Source organism: Antennarius striatus, chromosome 22 (assembly GCF_040054535.1).
Source record: "Antennarius striatus isolate MH-2024 chromosome 22, ASM4005453v1, whole genome shotgun sequence".
In the NCBI taxonomy this organism is placed as follows: Eukaryota; Metazoa; Chordata; class Actinopteri; order Lophiiformes; family Antennariidae; genus Antennarius; species Antennarius striatus.
Window position 1 is genome coordinate 2,379,712 of NC_090797.1, and position 15,737 is coordinate 2,395,448.

Genomic DNA, 15,737 nt, shown 5'->3' on the forward strand with positions numbered 1-15,737 from the left:
TAATCTTCTTTGTTCACTCTCCCTGAGCCTCGGTGACTAACCTAAATCTCCCCCTTGTTCCACCCTCTGCCTTCAAAATGACAATTCTTAGCACAGCCTGGACTACAGGGCCCCCCCCCATAATGATTAGGATTGGAACGCTTGCTATTTTACCTATTTAAGAAGTCGTATTTGTTGTGTTGCGTTGACCGTACCGTTTGGTTTAAATGGAAAGTGAAGAGAAGGGCGGCAAGACAAGGGCTCTTTGTTTTTTTGGGGAAGGGACAAATCTGGGGTTTCCTTTTGGTTATTTGATATCCTGCAAGGTACAAAACAGTTACAGTGGTCTAGTGTCTGGGCTTTTTCTTTTTTTTTTTCTCATAAGGAGAGGGGTGTAGAGGCTGGAGACGTGTGTCTGTGAATTGTTGTACGCTTCTTAGTCAATTGCGTGGCTTCACGAAGAGTCGCTTGCAGCGAAGTCTGGGAAAACAATCAATCCGCGAAAGAAGTACCTCTCAGTCCAGATGTGGCACTTGAAGAAAGAGGAAAAAGTCTCGCGTGTTTTATGGATTCTAAGGTCTAAATATATGAGTGAATATATACGTTAGAAAAGGAATCCTGCTGTCAAATGCAGTCGCTCTTTCTTGCTTCTCCAAGGCGAAGCCCATCAAGCGTGTAAAACTCTGAAACGCATCTGTTTACCTTAGTAAGTTGCAAAGGAGAATGAAAGACAAATGTTTCATTAGCAGGTGACTTTTTTTTTTTCATTTTATTTTTTTTTTACGAGTCTTGGGTAGTTCCGTTCCTTGACACATACACACCAACCCTTGCATACGCTGAGCGTAATTATAAATGCAATGCTTGCTATAGGGAGCTGAACTTTTCACACCTTTCAAAGCCACAAAATTGGATGGTTTTGTGGTTGTGCAGCTGCTGCTGCTCCGCACTAATGCAAGGCGGTGTCATATGAAAAATATTCCTCTCCCCAAACCACAGGGCTGGTCATTAATGAAACACAGGCCGCGCAGTGAGGTCATACAGAGTCTAGATTTCAGCAGCCACACTTAAAAACCGTTCAGAGAGAATAGAGAAACATGAACACAAATCAGATTCCAGCTCCAAGGACGGGGAAAATAAATAAATAGAGAAAGGCACTGGCCCCTCTCACATTTTCCCCCAGCACTCTGCAAACAACCGTCAACTGCAGCTCAGAAACAGCTCACAATGAGAGCAGACTAAACAATCCGGTCCCGGCCAAGGAAAATGCTAAGCAACTCTGCACACAGGATGTCTCACCCTAATTGCCAACTATCAAATCTCACAATGGAATCTATCCATTTGGCAAAAATCTTCACAGTAAACTTGGCAATATACTTTTTTTTTTTTTGGCTTTTAAAAGTGTCAACTTTTTGTGATGGGAAGACAGTATGTTAAAAAAAAAACAACAAGTATGGAGATGGAGAAACACAGTTGTCAAGAATTTCATTCCTGTCTTGAATTTGCTTGGGGTTTATTGAGCTTACAGGAAAACTGACAATAATGTGTGCTGAGAGGTGGGAAAGTGTGTTTGGGGGGGGTCTATGATTAGATAAAGGAGCTGGGGGTCTTGTAAACGAGTGATTAAAATCCTCAGCATTAAGATAAACACACTAAATAGGTCCCTGAAGAGGAGCGCAATCCGGAAGGAGAGCGAGCGAGGGCACGCTGAAGTCAGCAAAACGGACTGACAGACGGTACTGGAGGTGGGCACGGAAGCATAACTGGAGCCTGGGGACTGGTGGAAGAAACGGGGTTACCGGGAGGGACCGGGGGGGGGGGGCTTTTAAACAGGAAAGCTAATGGACAGCCTCCACCATCCCGCCATGTGGCGTTGCGTTTTCCAGCCAGTCAAAGCCAACGCTCACCGAGACCCCGTGACTTCAAACAGCCAAAATAGCAGCGCATTAATGAAACAGAACAGAACTACTGGGAATTAAGGAGACAGGGGGGGGGGAGAGACATTGTACACACACACACACACACACACACACACACACACACACACACACACACACACGCATGGGCATAGAAAAAAGTAGCAGGCCTCGACAGCAGATGGTAAAATTAACATTTCAACAGTTCCTTCCTTTCATGTAGGTCTTGACAGAACTTTTTCTTTTTGGGAAAAAAAAAAAAAAAAAAGATGGAAGGGGGGGGGAGGCTTCGACACAGCGAAGGCATCTGGAAATGAATGGAGGTGGGAGGGGGGGCGGGAGAGAAGAAGAAGAAGGCATATTGGCTTATTGCTCCTGATGGCCCTCCGCTATGAAAAATTAAATAGGTCTATTTTGCAGGTCGCCCCTCTCCGGAGGGTCCTAAAACCGTTATGGAAACATCATCTCGGTCATTTACGCGCAAGGAGAACACCTGGTGATGAAAGGAAATCAAGCGTCCCCCTCGTCCCTTTTTTTTTTTTTCCGTTTCAAACCCCGAACACTTCTCTCTCTCTCTCTTTCTTTGATGTTTCCTCTTCCACCTTTTTTCTTTTTCTTTATTAAACGTTAATTTATTTATTTTTTGTTTTTTTTCTTCAACTCACGGGTTGCTTTGTCGGATACCCATCTCTTCATCTCGACACACTCTTCAGGAAACGGTGATGACGTTATCGCGGCGGCGACCCGGTAACGCCGAGGCATCTCTAATAAAGACCCAAACAATGGACGGCCTCTCTCATTTCCAACCCTGTCCAATGGAGCGTCTCAGTGGTACCCATTAATTTGGACACAGTTCTGGCTAAATTACATGTGTTCCACCTCTGTGACATTTTAAATGCAATTAAAAGCTGGTTATGGAAGTGCGCGCGGACTTCCCTGTGATGAAGGGAAATCACCGACGTGATTAACATGCAAACGAGCTCACGCTGGCAGCTTAGATTGGGGTTTGAAAACCTCAATTACTTTTGTGTGATTATCTATTTACCAGTACACAGATTTCCATTTCTCATCTCCAGCCGGGTTCCCCCCCCCCACCACCACCAACCCAACGCTGGGGTCTCAATTATAAACGTGGCGCACCTTTATTTATGATGCGCACGATGCTGAAATACAAGCCGCGGTTATTTTTCTCCGTGATGAATGGCGTCTTTACGGGCGCGGCGGCCAGTGGACCAACGCTTCCTAATGCTGAGCCATCACACTTAATATGATCTTCATCCCCAACGCGCCGCACCTCAAATCCATCCATCCAACGCCTATTTAAACCCTGATTACACGCCCGACCCCCACACACCCACACCCCCCACACACCTCCGACGCCTGCAGGAAGCAGAGGTAATGGACGGAGGATGACCAATTGTCCATTTGAGTTCATCTTTACACTTTTATTTATTTCCAAACTAAAATTACAACCTTTTAAAATGCATGACCGACTGCGTGAGGTCTATTATCCTGATGCAGACTAAATGCAGGTGAGGATCAGACTATATCAAGTCGTAGATGAGAGAAAGGAGTGGATTAACATGAGCTGCTGGAACACTCCAGGCTTTATAGTATGTATAATCTTGTTGATGCAATTATTAAAGCAATGCCTGGAAGCACAGGAGGGAATGGAATTTAATTAATTTTAAAAGGCTGAATAATGACAGAATCTTTAAAAAATACGTGCCGTTTTTACGAGACGGCGCAAAATCTAAGATGCGGAAAACAGTTAGGATAAAAAGTAGGAGAATAAAAATATCTCAAAAAACACAAAATATTAATGGACGACGGCGCGGTAACCGTGCCGATGAAGTGTAAAGATTTTCTTCTTTTTTTTAAAAAATTGTATAGCGCTTTCTTTTTTATTGCCGTTTCTGCTGGTTTCCAGGTGCCCATAGGGACAGAAGGGGGGGTACATATCTGTGGCACAGCCGTTGTGCCCAGCATACATAAAACATACCCTGTTGCTTCAGCTGAAGCAAAAAGGAAAACAGTGCCATCAAGTGAAAATTCTGAGGACTCCTCAAACCCATCAGGGGATCAATTGATCGATTGATCGATCAATCAATCGATCGGCTGATCCGACTAAGCGGCGGGATGACAGAGGCGTCGCTGCGAGCGTTGACACGCTTTTGCATCTTTTCCTACAGAAATCATCTTCAAATCCGAGTGGGAACATTTTGACACCAGTGCATCCTGGGAGAAATAAGAGCAGAAATGTGATGTTTGAGGTACCTCAGGAACAAAGGGAATGGTTATTACTGTTTGAACTCGGTTGCCGGGACTTGGCTTCGACACTGGAATGAGGTTGCTCGAGTGGGAAGAACAAAAAAATATATATATATGGGTGCAGCATATTGAAGCGAGTGGAACGGGGTGGTGATGGCTAGAATCATGAGTGAGGGAGAATAAAAGAGAGAGGGAGGGGGGAGAGAGAGAGTTGGGGGGGGCGTAGAGCTTAGATAATAGTAGATAATGGACAATTAACTCGGGCCGGTAGTGCCGGCTGCACTGAATAGCAGCTGGAGTCCCCGATCGCCACTCAGCCATATTCACATTGGGAATACAGGCGATATCAAGCTGCAGGACCACCAGGGGCCTGAACGGTGCAACAACACGCTCGCATTAGCAGTCGCCGCAGTGATTTTTCCAACAATGCACCATGCTAACAAAGTGTCTCAAAGTGCAAACACAAGCACTCCGCCGATGGGAAGTGTGTGCATGGTTTGCCGTAACCTTGCCCATTGTTTCACGTCCTTTCACTATCAAAATAAACCACAAGAGCCGCCAATCCATTAAAGAAGTGACGCGCCCGTCTTTCCTGGAAATGAGCATGATTAAACCTTTATAAAAGCTAATTGCGTAAATAAATGAGCGGCTATCGCCGCCGTGCATCGCGACACGCACACACACACACACAACTACACATGTGTCCCAATCAAGTGTTTTTAACTGCCCACCACCCCCTTCAAGCTTCATCTAAATCTATTGATCTGTGAAACGTGGATGGGGGGGGAGGGGGCCCAGGGGACGCAATTCACTTAATATCATAAATCTAATGATGAGATGAATAACGATTATACCATTTGGTAATTAAACGTCTTACAAACCATTTGACTGACTGCACGTCAGGATGTGGGTGGTGGTAGTGGTGGGGGGGGGGGTCGCTGCGATTGTTTTCTTTTTTTTTCCAATCAGGCAAGACGTGCAGGAGGTAAGACTAGCATAGCATAGGGTGGGGTGGGGTAGGGTTGTGGTGGGGGGTACATGACACAATAGTAGAAACACTATTCTATCTATTCTTGTTGGCAGCTATGGCACTAATCCCCCAATGTTGTCAAGACTTTGAAGGGAAAACAATTAGGGGGGGGGGGTGAGATAAAGTCTTGCTAGCATCTTAGCTTCCCTACATGTCCTTCTTTTCACTCGTGCATCCTTTGAAAATACATATTTACATGTGAACTGTATTATGGGGGGAGGGATGTGAAGGGAATGCCTTCACTTTTTTTTGCAAGAATGCATCAGAGACACACAAAGGTGTGTTAAGCACATGTTCTAAGAGCCAATTTACTGTCAACATGCCCAGCCCTAATCCCTACTTACAGGTAATAATTACCCAGCATCGCCATGTCAGTGTTGTTTCACTTTGGGCTGCAGGTTTTGCGTGAAAAGCACTGCTAGAAATGAAGTTTGAGAGTTCGTTGCACGGTCGGGTGAACTCCAAAGGCCTGTTCTGGGTGGGTGGGGGGGTGTTCTGCAACTATAATGCACACGGTGAATATATGCAAGTCAGGTGAAAAGTTTTAGCGGGTTTTTGCAGACGGGGTACGACTCGCGCTGGCCTAACAATGCCTGTTCCTTTTCTTTTTTTTTCCTGTATCTGCTGCAGGCGCATTCAACCATCCTGTACCGACTGAGGGATGTGTGTCACGCTCCTGACTCCTTATTGAATGATAGCTGGTAAACATTGTCATTCCAAAAAAAGGAGACAGGATTAAAGCCTGCTTCGCCCATTGAGGGGAAAGAGAAGCGGAACAATAGCCAAATGGAGGACGGTATCACAAGGGGTCCAATGTCTGCCGTGATGAATATGTGGGAGATTATAACCCATTCCATCATTTCCATAATGTAAAAGTCTTTTTTCTTCTTCTTCTTCTTCACCCACTGACTATTCACTAAATAAATGAGAAAGCTATCACCCGCGCAGAAATATTCAACAAAAGGCAGAAGGGGAGGGAGGCTGAGTTCTGAATGACCCCCGTGCCTTTGACAATGCCGGCGCTGTTCGGACACATTGGGAACCAGCAGAGTGAGGCAGACCTGGAGGGTATTTATCACCCGGCACAATGCGAATGTATTACCATGTCACCTATACCACTTTACGGAGCAGAATGGGACCACGGCAAATACAAGGGAGTTTATATAAAACCAGGTGGAAGTAAGAATGCAGGCGTTCTCGGCTCTGGAGCCTCGCGAGCGTCCCGAAACTAAGGGATCATTCAGCAGACGGCTGTCTGAAAAAGGTCGCGGCCACAAAGAGTCGTTCCTCGCATTTAACCGATATGCTAAGTAGCCTGGCTAATAAGTCATGCCAAGAAAAAAAAAAAAAAGGTTGTTTGAATTGGACTGACTGATGCCGGCTTGTAAGAAACTTCTGAAAAGAAAAGTGGAATTCAGTTCAGACGAAAGAGAGCGTGAATTTTTCTTAAAAAAGCAAAGTGATCACGATTAACTATGGCTGTTCGTGAGTTAATAACTTTTCTTAAAAGACTTTTTCTGAACGTCTGTGAAAGCTATCTGGTTAAGTATGGCTTCCAGGGCAAAAAAATTAGTGTCCTTCGCGTTATAAAGTTTTGGTTTTGGTGTGTATCGCAGACTGAAAATATAACTGCAGGCCCTCCGATCCAACTTTAAAGAGGGCATCCTCCTCAAAAAACATTCAAACTTGTGGAACTCCTGAGTCATAGGAGGTATCTTCCTGCTGCTTCTACCACTCCTCGACGTAGCCGACATCTTTGGCGCTGTCCAATTGACAGCGCGTGTCTGTTTACGTGCATGTGTGTTACGGTTAATTTCTCGACAACACGATGCTTTCGGAGAACGTTAAAAACTTTTGAGACCGACGATTAACAAGATCGACAACGACGGCGGAAGAAAGAGAAGAAGAGCAGAAACAAAAAGGAATAAAATCGTTCCAGACAAGAGGGAGAGGAATGGCTGATGGAGGTGGGTAAAAAAATACCCGAGGATGTGCAGGAGACGGATGGAATGAGTGATAGAAATGGACAATAACAAAGCGAACGAGTGCGGGGGGAGAAAAGCGAGGCAGACAAGCTGTTCTGCCTGGGTAGTGTGGAGCAGGTCTTGTCCAATAAAGGCAGGTGAGCAGCTCGACGGGCCAGGACCACCAGGACCACGAAGCTGACTGACAGCTGGGAGCTGGCCGACCGCTGGCTTTGTGTTACATGACATGAGGAGAGCAGCTCCACTGACAGAGTTGCAGGAGGCGAAAGGGAAGGATCGGCGAGAAACGCGCCGCCGTCGCAGGCATACGCAAACAGACGTTTTGCTTCACAGGTGAGCAGAGGAAAGGAGAAAGGCTTCGGTTGTTCGGTGGGAGAAAGTGAGGAGTGGTGTGGCAGGACAGAAGGAGAAAAGTGGGGAGGGAGGTGAGGTGGTGGGGGGAGTGTATGCTGTGTGCCGACTGAATCTTTTCCACATGAAGGGCCTCGGGCTGTTTTTGTCAACTGCACTCCTGCACAGCGAGGAGTCAGGTAGTGTGACCACATGATTGCCCATGAGGCATTGTGGCGAGAGAGGGAGGGGGGAGAGAGAGGGAGAGAGAGAGAGAGGGAGAAGGATGGGGGGGGGGGGGGGCGGGGATAGGACCTGTACGGCACGCATGATGAGGTGTAATCACAAACCCCATTCAGAGTGCAGTGGAGTTTGTCAACATACACACATTCACATTCCACTGTCTGTCAGCTCTGTGACCCAAATCCAGCATGCTGTGTGTGTGTGTGTGTGTGTGTGTGTGTGTGTGTGTGTGTGTGTGTGTGTGTGTGTGTGTGTGTGTCCCACAGTTTTCTAACCGTTTCAAGCCTGACCAGGTAGCAACATTTTTTTATTTATTTTAAGGTGGGATTCTGAGCTTCGGACAGAACAAATCATGTAATTTACCAGCATTTGCATCTTATTTCGTCACAGGAAGTTAAAATTTTTCACTCTCATAAAGTTAATTTCTATACGACAAGCAGGAAATATTCAAAATGAACCCACAACGGGTGTGTTTCATTGAAGACGCACGCAAGATAAGGATAAGATGCACCTTTACAGCGATTCTGGAAGTTTTTGGCCACTCCTTGGAATTTACTTTCAATGAATATCTGTGGAAAAAGTCACATTTTCAAGATGAAAATAAAAAGTAACGAGTAAATTTTCACCTTTATCCGAGACGTTTCTCGTTCACAGGAAAGACTAGATTGAATTTACAACAATTTAGACGGAAAAAATAGATATATCAGCGCCTCGGTGCTCTGCTTGATCGTTTTCTGAGTCACACTCTGGAAATAAAACAACAGAAACCCAATCCCATCGTTCCTAGGAATGCAAAAGATGTGTTTCCCAGAAACTGATATTCCATATGTGACGGTATTAACGCAACGCTTTTATTTTGGAAACATCTCGACGGATCATCGGCGGGTTTCTGTCAGTGGCAACGTTGGACGGCGAAAGGCTAACGTAAACTGTGCACTACGTGTGCCGGCTAAAAAATGAGGCCGCTTGACAGTTTGGTGATAACACAAGAGTTCAATCTGTCAAGACAATCAGCATTTAGACGGCGGGGGGAAGAATGTGCGACCGTGTGCGACCGATTCATTGGACACGATCACCTGCCAGCGAAGCCATTGGTAATTCTTCCCACCTGAAATGAGGAGTTCAAACCGGTGTCAGGCCGCTCTGATGTCATACCTGCCCCGGGTTGGATTTCACAATAATCTCAGGCTCTTGGAGAGATGCCACAAGAGCCCCCCAGCTTCCGCCCCCGAAAGGTTTCTCCAATTAAATCAGGGGGGGGGGGGGAGAGAATAACACGCGAAACTCTGAATTCCAACTCGTTCGGTCGAGAAAAAAAACAAAGGTGGCCAACGCTCGCAATCACTCGTTTCTGGACTTATCGGTCATCTTTAGTGTGAGGAGTCTATAGATTGGGCCCCAAAGTATGTTGACGCCCCCCCCCCACTCTGATGACGATCATGAGGATCCAGTGTTTCAAACAATAATTGCAAAAAAAGATAAGCAGTGGAAGAATGAGGTGAAGCCAGGAGGATCAATAGGTTCTCATGGAAACTGTCAACTCTGGACAAACACTCCCCAGGCGTTCTCTCTCTCTCTCCTCAAGCCTTCATCATCGTCTCCCTCGTTTATTTTTCCCTTCTTTTTATCAGTCGGTGGTTTCGTTTTCACGCCATGAACACGTCTAAAGGACAGCCGACGTTTGTAGATGTGGATTGAATTCAGGATTTAAGTTCAGCAGGAAGTAAGAAAAAAAATATCGGGAATGCTCATTTAAAATATTTCCTTTAAAAGATGTCAATCCGAAACGAGATAGAGGGATTTGGCGAATGGTGGGACGTCGTTGGTCCGTCCGCTCAGTCAGCCTTCAAGCGTCGTTAAATCAGAATACAGGAAGTTGGGGAACTTTGAACTTCCTGTGCCGAAGTGTGGAGTTAAAGCAGCGTCCCACAAGAGGGAAGTGTGCATGGAGAGCGAGAGGGAAAGGGAAGGAAGAGAGGGAACCTTTGATGACTAAGACTTTTTTTTGCTAAACCAGGGTTCTTAACTTTAAAATATTCCGGGCGGCGGTGAATGGGGGATTGACCAGTGGCCCTGATCTCAAGGAGCACCGGGGTTAATGGAGGATAAAGATTAGGGTAGGGGTAGGGGGGGGGGATCTCCATCCACCCCCACGGTTTTCACCTTCTCCACCAATCCCAAATCAGGCAGACAAAAGGGGACCGCGCTGGGGGGAACGATTCCCCGTCCCTTTGATTTCTGCTGCCACCCCCTCGGCTGCCCCCAGCGCCCTGGGTAAAGACCCGTGGAGGTTCCCGCTGTTCGCCCACTCCCACGGAGAACCGTCAGAAAGCGTTTGAAGACTGGAAGTAGAATGACGAGGTCTGTGATCTACGACAAGAAATCAATTTCCCACTGAGAAGCCCGAACCTCTACCTCTTTAAAGATAGACTTAATCGCTGTGGATTTTATACGTACGTCTAAAGAGGAAGTCCGCACTTTTTCTTTGCAACGATTACAACTTTTTAAGGCCAGCAGATACGTAAAAAGTTCATCTTTGAGGATTTAAATGAAAGTTAGAGAAATTAGGATCCAATACAAAAAAATCTCTTTAAGGTGGGAAAGGAAATCTGGAACTCTTGGGAAGGTGTCTCCGATATGCTTTAACCATATCTATACCTCAAAGGCTCGGCTTCACAACGGGGTCGTGAAATTTTATCTTTCAGGTCAGGGTGGGGCAGGAGAGAGAGAGGGGTACTATTTAAATAAACCCAACCAGAAATGTTTAAGCAGGAATAAAATCAGCTACCTCATGAAGTCACTGCAGATGTATTTAAACGATGCATACCACAAAGGTCGCCCCCAACCTGTAGGAAATCACCGCTTTCGCAACCACGATACTCGTTTGACCCGACACAACCCCTCAAAGCAACACAAATATGAATCTACAAACAAACGTCACTTCATTGGATAGGAACTGATGATATCCGATATCACACCTGGATTCTATTCACAAGTGTTTAACATTTAATAGTTAGATGAAAACTGTGTAAAAAAATCGTCTGTGTTATTCCAGGAAACGTGCCTGATTCTCTCATATCCAAACAACTTTTTAAATGTTGGCATTTAACTGTAACGGCCCTTGAATGATGAATTTTACTTAAAACAAAATACTTTCCAACCAGACTTCTTTCCTCACACCTGGCTCAGATGTTTTGTCATTCCTGTACCCAGGATTGTGTTGTTTTACCGCGGGGAACATTAATCTGTGGGTTAAAAAAAAAAAAAAAAAAAAACCCCACCACATGCACGCAAAGAACATCACAAATGCCTCCACTTACCACTTTGGACTTCAAGCTGCTTGTCGTCTGCTTTTTTCTACGGGTGCCGATTGGGCATATTTCATCCTGGAGAGAAAAAATGAGGTTGGAGTCTTTAAAATAGGATCGTTTCAGAGAAAAACGGTGCATATCTGCCTCCTGTGGGGTCTAAAAGATTAACGTACGAAAGGCTAAAGTAACCCCGCTCGGGTTATTTTCTACAAACCTCAATAAAGACATATAGAAAGTAGATTTCAAACAGAAGATACACCCGCGTTCGTCCGCTATAACGCATATCATAACTTCTAAGTTGGAGTAGATTGAAAATCCTTGGGGTGTGAAAACCAAACAGGCACAACTGAATGGTTGCCCAGTGGAGGGGGAATTCTATCAAGGTGTTCAAGATGAAGATTTGTTAGGTTGGAGCAGGGTTGGGATGGCGAGGTGGGTGAGGGGGGGTGCGGGACCTCCTTGACCTGGACGAGTTGGAGCGATCGCCAAAACACAACCGGGGCTAACAACCCTAACAAACCAGCGTCTGCGTCTTGTTGGAAAGTTTGACTTGGACCGACGGACGTTATTGAGAAGACGCTGTAGGGTATTGTTCGTTTTAGCGCTGATACTTGAAAAAGACGCTGCTAATGCTGCTCTTATCGCCCCGCCCCCACCAAGGTCGGGGATCGTCTGACAGATGGACATGAAGGGGCCGTGTTCAAATACTCACCCTGAGGGAGAGAACTTGCTGTTGTCCGTCACGGGAGAGGAAGGAATCCGGCAGAGTCAGCTATCTGAGGGGAAAAGGAGGTTGGGGGGTGAGGGGGTGGGAGTGGGGTGGGGGGGGGGTAGAACAAGCAAGGAGACCATTAGTCCACCTCCAGTCATTAAACGTCGATCTCTTTCTGCGTCTCCTCGGCACATCCAGTCCCACCGTGGACGTGTGCGGGCTAGCCGGTGTCTTGCATAAGCAGTGAAGTTTAGAACAACAAAGTACACCTGGATTTGGAGAATGTGTGTGTGTGAGTGTGTGTGTGTGCATGCACAAACAGGCAACATACAGTATATTACAAGCCACCCACCCTCCAACCTCTACCCACCCAACGCTGGAAGGCTGGAGCTCTCAACGCAGACTAAATCACCGCGTTAACCCGACACCATTGATTTGTCACGTAGGTCCAACGGGATGGTGGCGTGTAGGAACGCGTGTGATAGCATGCATTAGTATTGATGATTTTTTGGGGGGTTTTTGCAGGTATGAATCGCCCAGAGAGTTCCACTCCCGTTTTGTTTTGTGATTTTGCAGGTCTGAATCGCCTCCTGCACATGTCACTGCACATGCATCGCATTTAGAGGTTTGAGTAGGCAAACTTTACCCAGCTGGGGGCAGACAAGTCGTTGTTTGGTTGTTGTTTGTTTTATTCTGCCAGAATTCCAATGACCCCTACGAATGCGGTTTCTAAACGGTATGGAAAGCCCTCTGAAAACAAAACATGCCGACTGCTGTAATTTTTCACTGCAAAAGACTTGGTGGAAAATATTGCGGAGCGAGGTGAGGTGGTGGTTGGGGGGGGGCAACTGAGGGACTGGATAGAGAGCTGACAGGAAAAGATTCAGGATGCAGTTATATCTTGTAATTAAAGCGTAATTCCGTACTGAAGACTAGACGAAAGGCCTCAATGCATGGGACGAATGAAAAAGTCCGAAATTGTTTTAAATATATTTTCGATTTCAACTTAATACCCCTTTTGCTTCCAATAACTTGTTCTGCCCGCACCTCCGGGCTGTGAACACATCATATTTTATTCACTGGAACAGCATTAGGAATGTTATTAGTCTGCATGACCTCCAATTGGTGGGGATTTACAAATACCACACATACCTTTATGCCAAATACAAAAGCGCCGGTAAATTCTATCAACTTATAAATATGTCATATGCATTGAAGTATTCATGAAGGCCTAATAATGCTATAGGCTGATATTTACATAAAGAGCTCGGGCGGCTAAGTCAAGATAAACTATTTAAGACGCGGGACCACAAATACCTCCACGCGGCAGAAGAAGGAGTGTCCCGCCATGAAAGAGGACATTATGCTAACAAGTCAGATTATTGTACGCAATAACTTTATCTTAAAAGTAAATACCATCCTCGGCGTTTGGATTGAGAGGGGTAGGTGAGTGGTTTGGGGGGGGGGGGGGGTTGCAGCGGACAAGTCACTGGCAATATTTCTGTAGGAACCAAACGCTTCTTATCAGCGTTAGTCAAGCAATTCAGGCCCGCCTGAAGAAAGAGGAGTCTTCAAACTCATTCTATTCATGGTCAGACGTGTAATTACCCTCAGCTCACAGTCTAGACTTAACCGCTTTCACAGTATTTAAGACCCCCCCTATGCAACGCGTGGACGCCGGCTCCCGCACGTTAAATCTGCGGGCAGATAAATTAGCGAAGAATGCAATAAAATAGACACAATGAGGGGAACTTTATCCTCCCCGCTGCTAAATGAGATTTCTTTGAAATGCAGATCAGCGGCTCCAGATTAGTGAATTTTAGCTGCTGTCAACATCATAACAAAATACAAATGCGATTGTTCGCCGCCGCCTTATCTGCTTGCTTCCATCTGTTGGCTGGTTATTTACCGCTGCACCCCCCCCCCACCTGATTTACTATGCAGATCTAAATAAGTCGCATCAAAAGGAGGGCTTTACTGCACAATGCCTTCTTAAGCTTCGACATCAAGGTATTTGAAAGAAAAAACGGTAGTCACATGAAAAGGCTGCCCATCAAAGGCACATCTCTAATGAACTCTCCCGTATCAGAGGGGGCTTGTGGGGGCCGGGCTTTAATGCCTTCTGTGTGCACAACTACAAATCAGGCCCACCAAGCCACGGTGGAGGAGTACGGATGGGAGGGGGGGGGGAGAAAAGAAAAGGATGAGGAGGAGGAGTTATCCTCAGTTATCGGACGAGATTAGCTTCGCGGCTGGACTAGGCAAACTAGGCAAACAATTTTCCATCCCCTGTGTCCGAATTGAGGGACGATCGTGAAAAGGTTTCAATAAAGATCAGATGAGAGGAAGCAGATGGGATTAATCTACAAAAAAAAGTTTTTAAAAAAAAAAAAGTACACACACATCTTCATTTTTAATCCAACTGCAGTTTTGTTGAAGTTGTTCGTTCGAATCCAAGATTCTTAATACGTATCTGTCAAAAAATAATCTCTAAGAGGGAGTTTTTGGACACACACACACACACACACATTTTTTTACCCTCCCCAGGTGTGCAAACAGCGTTGGTAATCTCAGACGGAGCTTTCTGCATTACGCTTCTGCAATAACCTTTAATTTCATGGTGTATTTGTTGCATTGGGCGCAGAGGCCGGATTACAACCGCCAATCTCCAGACTTATACTGGAAAAATAAACTGCGTGGAGAGATCCTGATCACCCTCCCCCCTCCGCCGCCCCTCCTCTGCCGTCAACGCCGCCGCCGCCGCTTTGCAGCTGTGTGTCGAGATGAAGGGAAGCCCCCGCAAACAAGTATGCAAGTTTACCAGTGAACAATTAGCCCCCGAGCTAACGCCGGCACATGTGGTTAAGAGGCGAAGCGCTGCAGGAGAGCGCCAGATGATGAAGGGATGAGGATGGGGAGGAGGAGGAGGGAGCGAAGGGTGCTGAAGGAGGGGGTTGAGAGAGAGAAAAAAAAAGGTGGGGGGGGTGGTTGCGTGTGCCAGACACGCGTGAGTTTTTCTTTTGGCTACCGAGCGTCGCAGCTACTCGCGGAAGATAAAGACGGATAATCGGAGGGGAAGTTACAATTCCAAGACAACTTTCATTCCCAATTCGATGTGAAGGCATCCAATGGCGACGCAACTTCTATGTCCCCTCCCCCCCTCATCCTCACCCCGCCTCCAGCATCCCTCAGATGAGCAGCATGCCAACTGGGCCCGGTGCCAGTCGCATTGGCAACCACAAGGGAGCCTTGTCTCCTCGCCTTGCCTAATGAAATGACAAAACAACAGATTTGCATATGTAGAAACAGGTGTTGTAACAGGTTTGACTCCTCTTGACCCAAACCATGTTAAATAAAGAGGGAAAAAAGGGGGGGGGGGGAGAAAGTTTATGACCAACAGCTGCCTGGAGGTATTTAGGCTCTAATGGGCACTCCAGTTTACACCATCTGCCCCCGCTGCTCGCCAGGAGTGACAATCCAAATTAAAAACCCCTGCTCATCAGATTGAATAAAAACGCGTCGATGTGTTTTAGTTTTAGCTTCTCCGGGCCTGCAGCCGTGATCCGAGAAGAAAATCCACGAAGCTGCACAGTAGTATCCTGTAATTACCCTTCCACCGATCCGCCGTCTTTAGACCGGAGCCCTGCGTCATCCCTACACATCATCATCCAAGTCCATCGTCTCCACATGAAAGAGGAGAAACCCTCACAGGATCAATGCGGTGAAAACACCGTCATTGTTTAGAGAGGGGGATTATGGGCTTTCGCCATCCCGGAGGAGAACAAGTTGTGGGTGTTCACGATGAGGGGAAAGGAGATAACAAAAACCACCGCCGTTGTGTTTGGATGTAACCGGATAGCTGCTATTACGTGTTGTGTAAAATGTGCATTCGCCACAGTTGAGACACGAATTGTGTTGCTGTGAAACAAGATAAACATTCAAAAAAAAGTGATGCAATTTGGA

The 15,737-nt window shown here is 46.3% G+C and overlaps 1 protein-coding gene across 2 annotated transcripts in view; it reads right to left on the minus strand.

Moving 5' to 3' along the window:
• Window positions 1-15,737, minus strand: part of foxp2 (forkhead box P2) — an 83,415-nt gene that overhangs the window by 63,564 nt on the left and 4,114 nt on the right. For both annotated transcript variants that reach the window (XM_068307108.1, XM_068307107.1), the window contains exons 2-3: window positions 11,775-11,838; window positions 11,072-11,137 (exon numbers count right to left, since the gene is read on the minus strand). The gene's annotated coding sequence lies outside the window, so the exon portion shown is untranslated. The remainder of the gene's footprint in view (window positions 1-11,071; window positions 11,138-11,774; window positions 11,839-15,737) is intronic.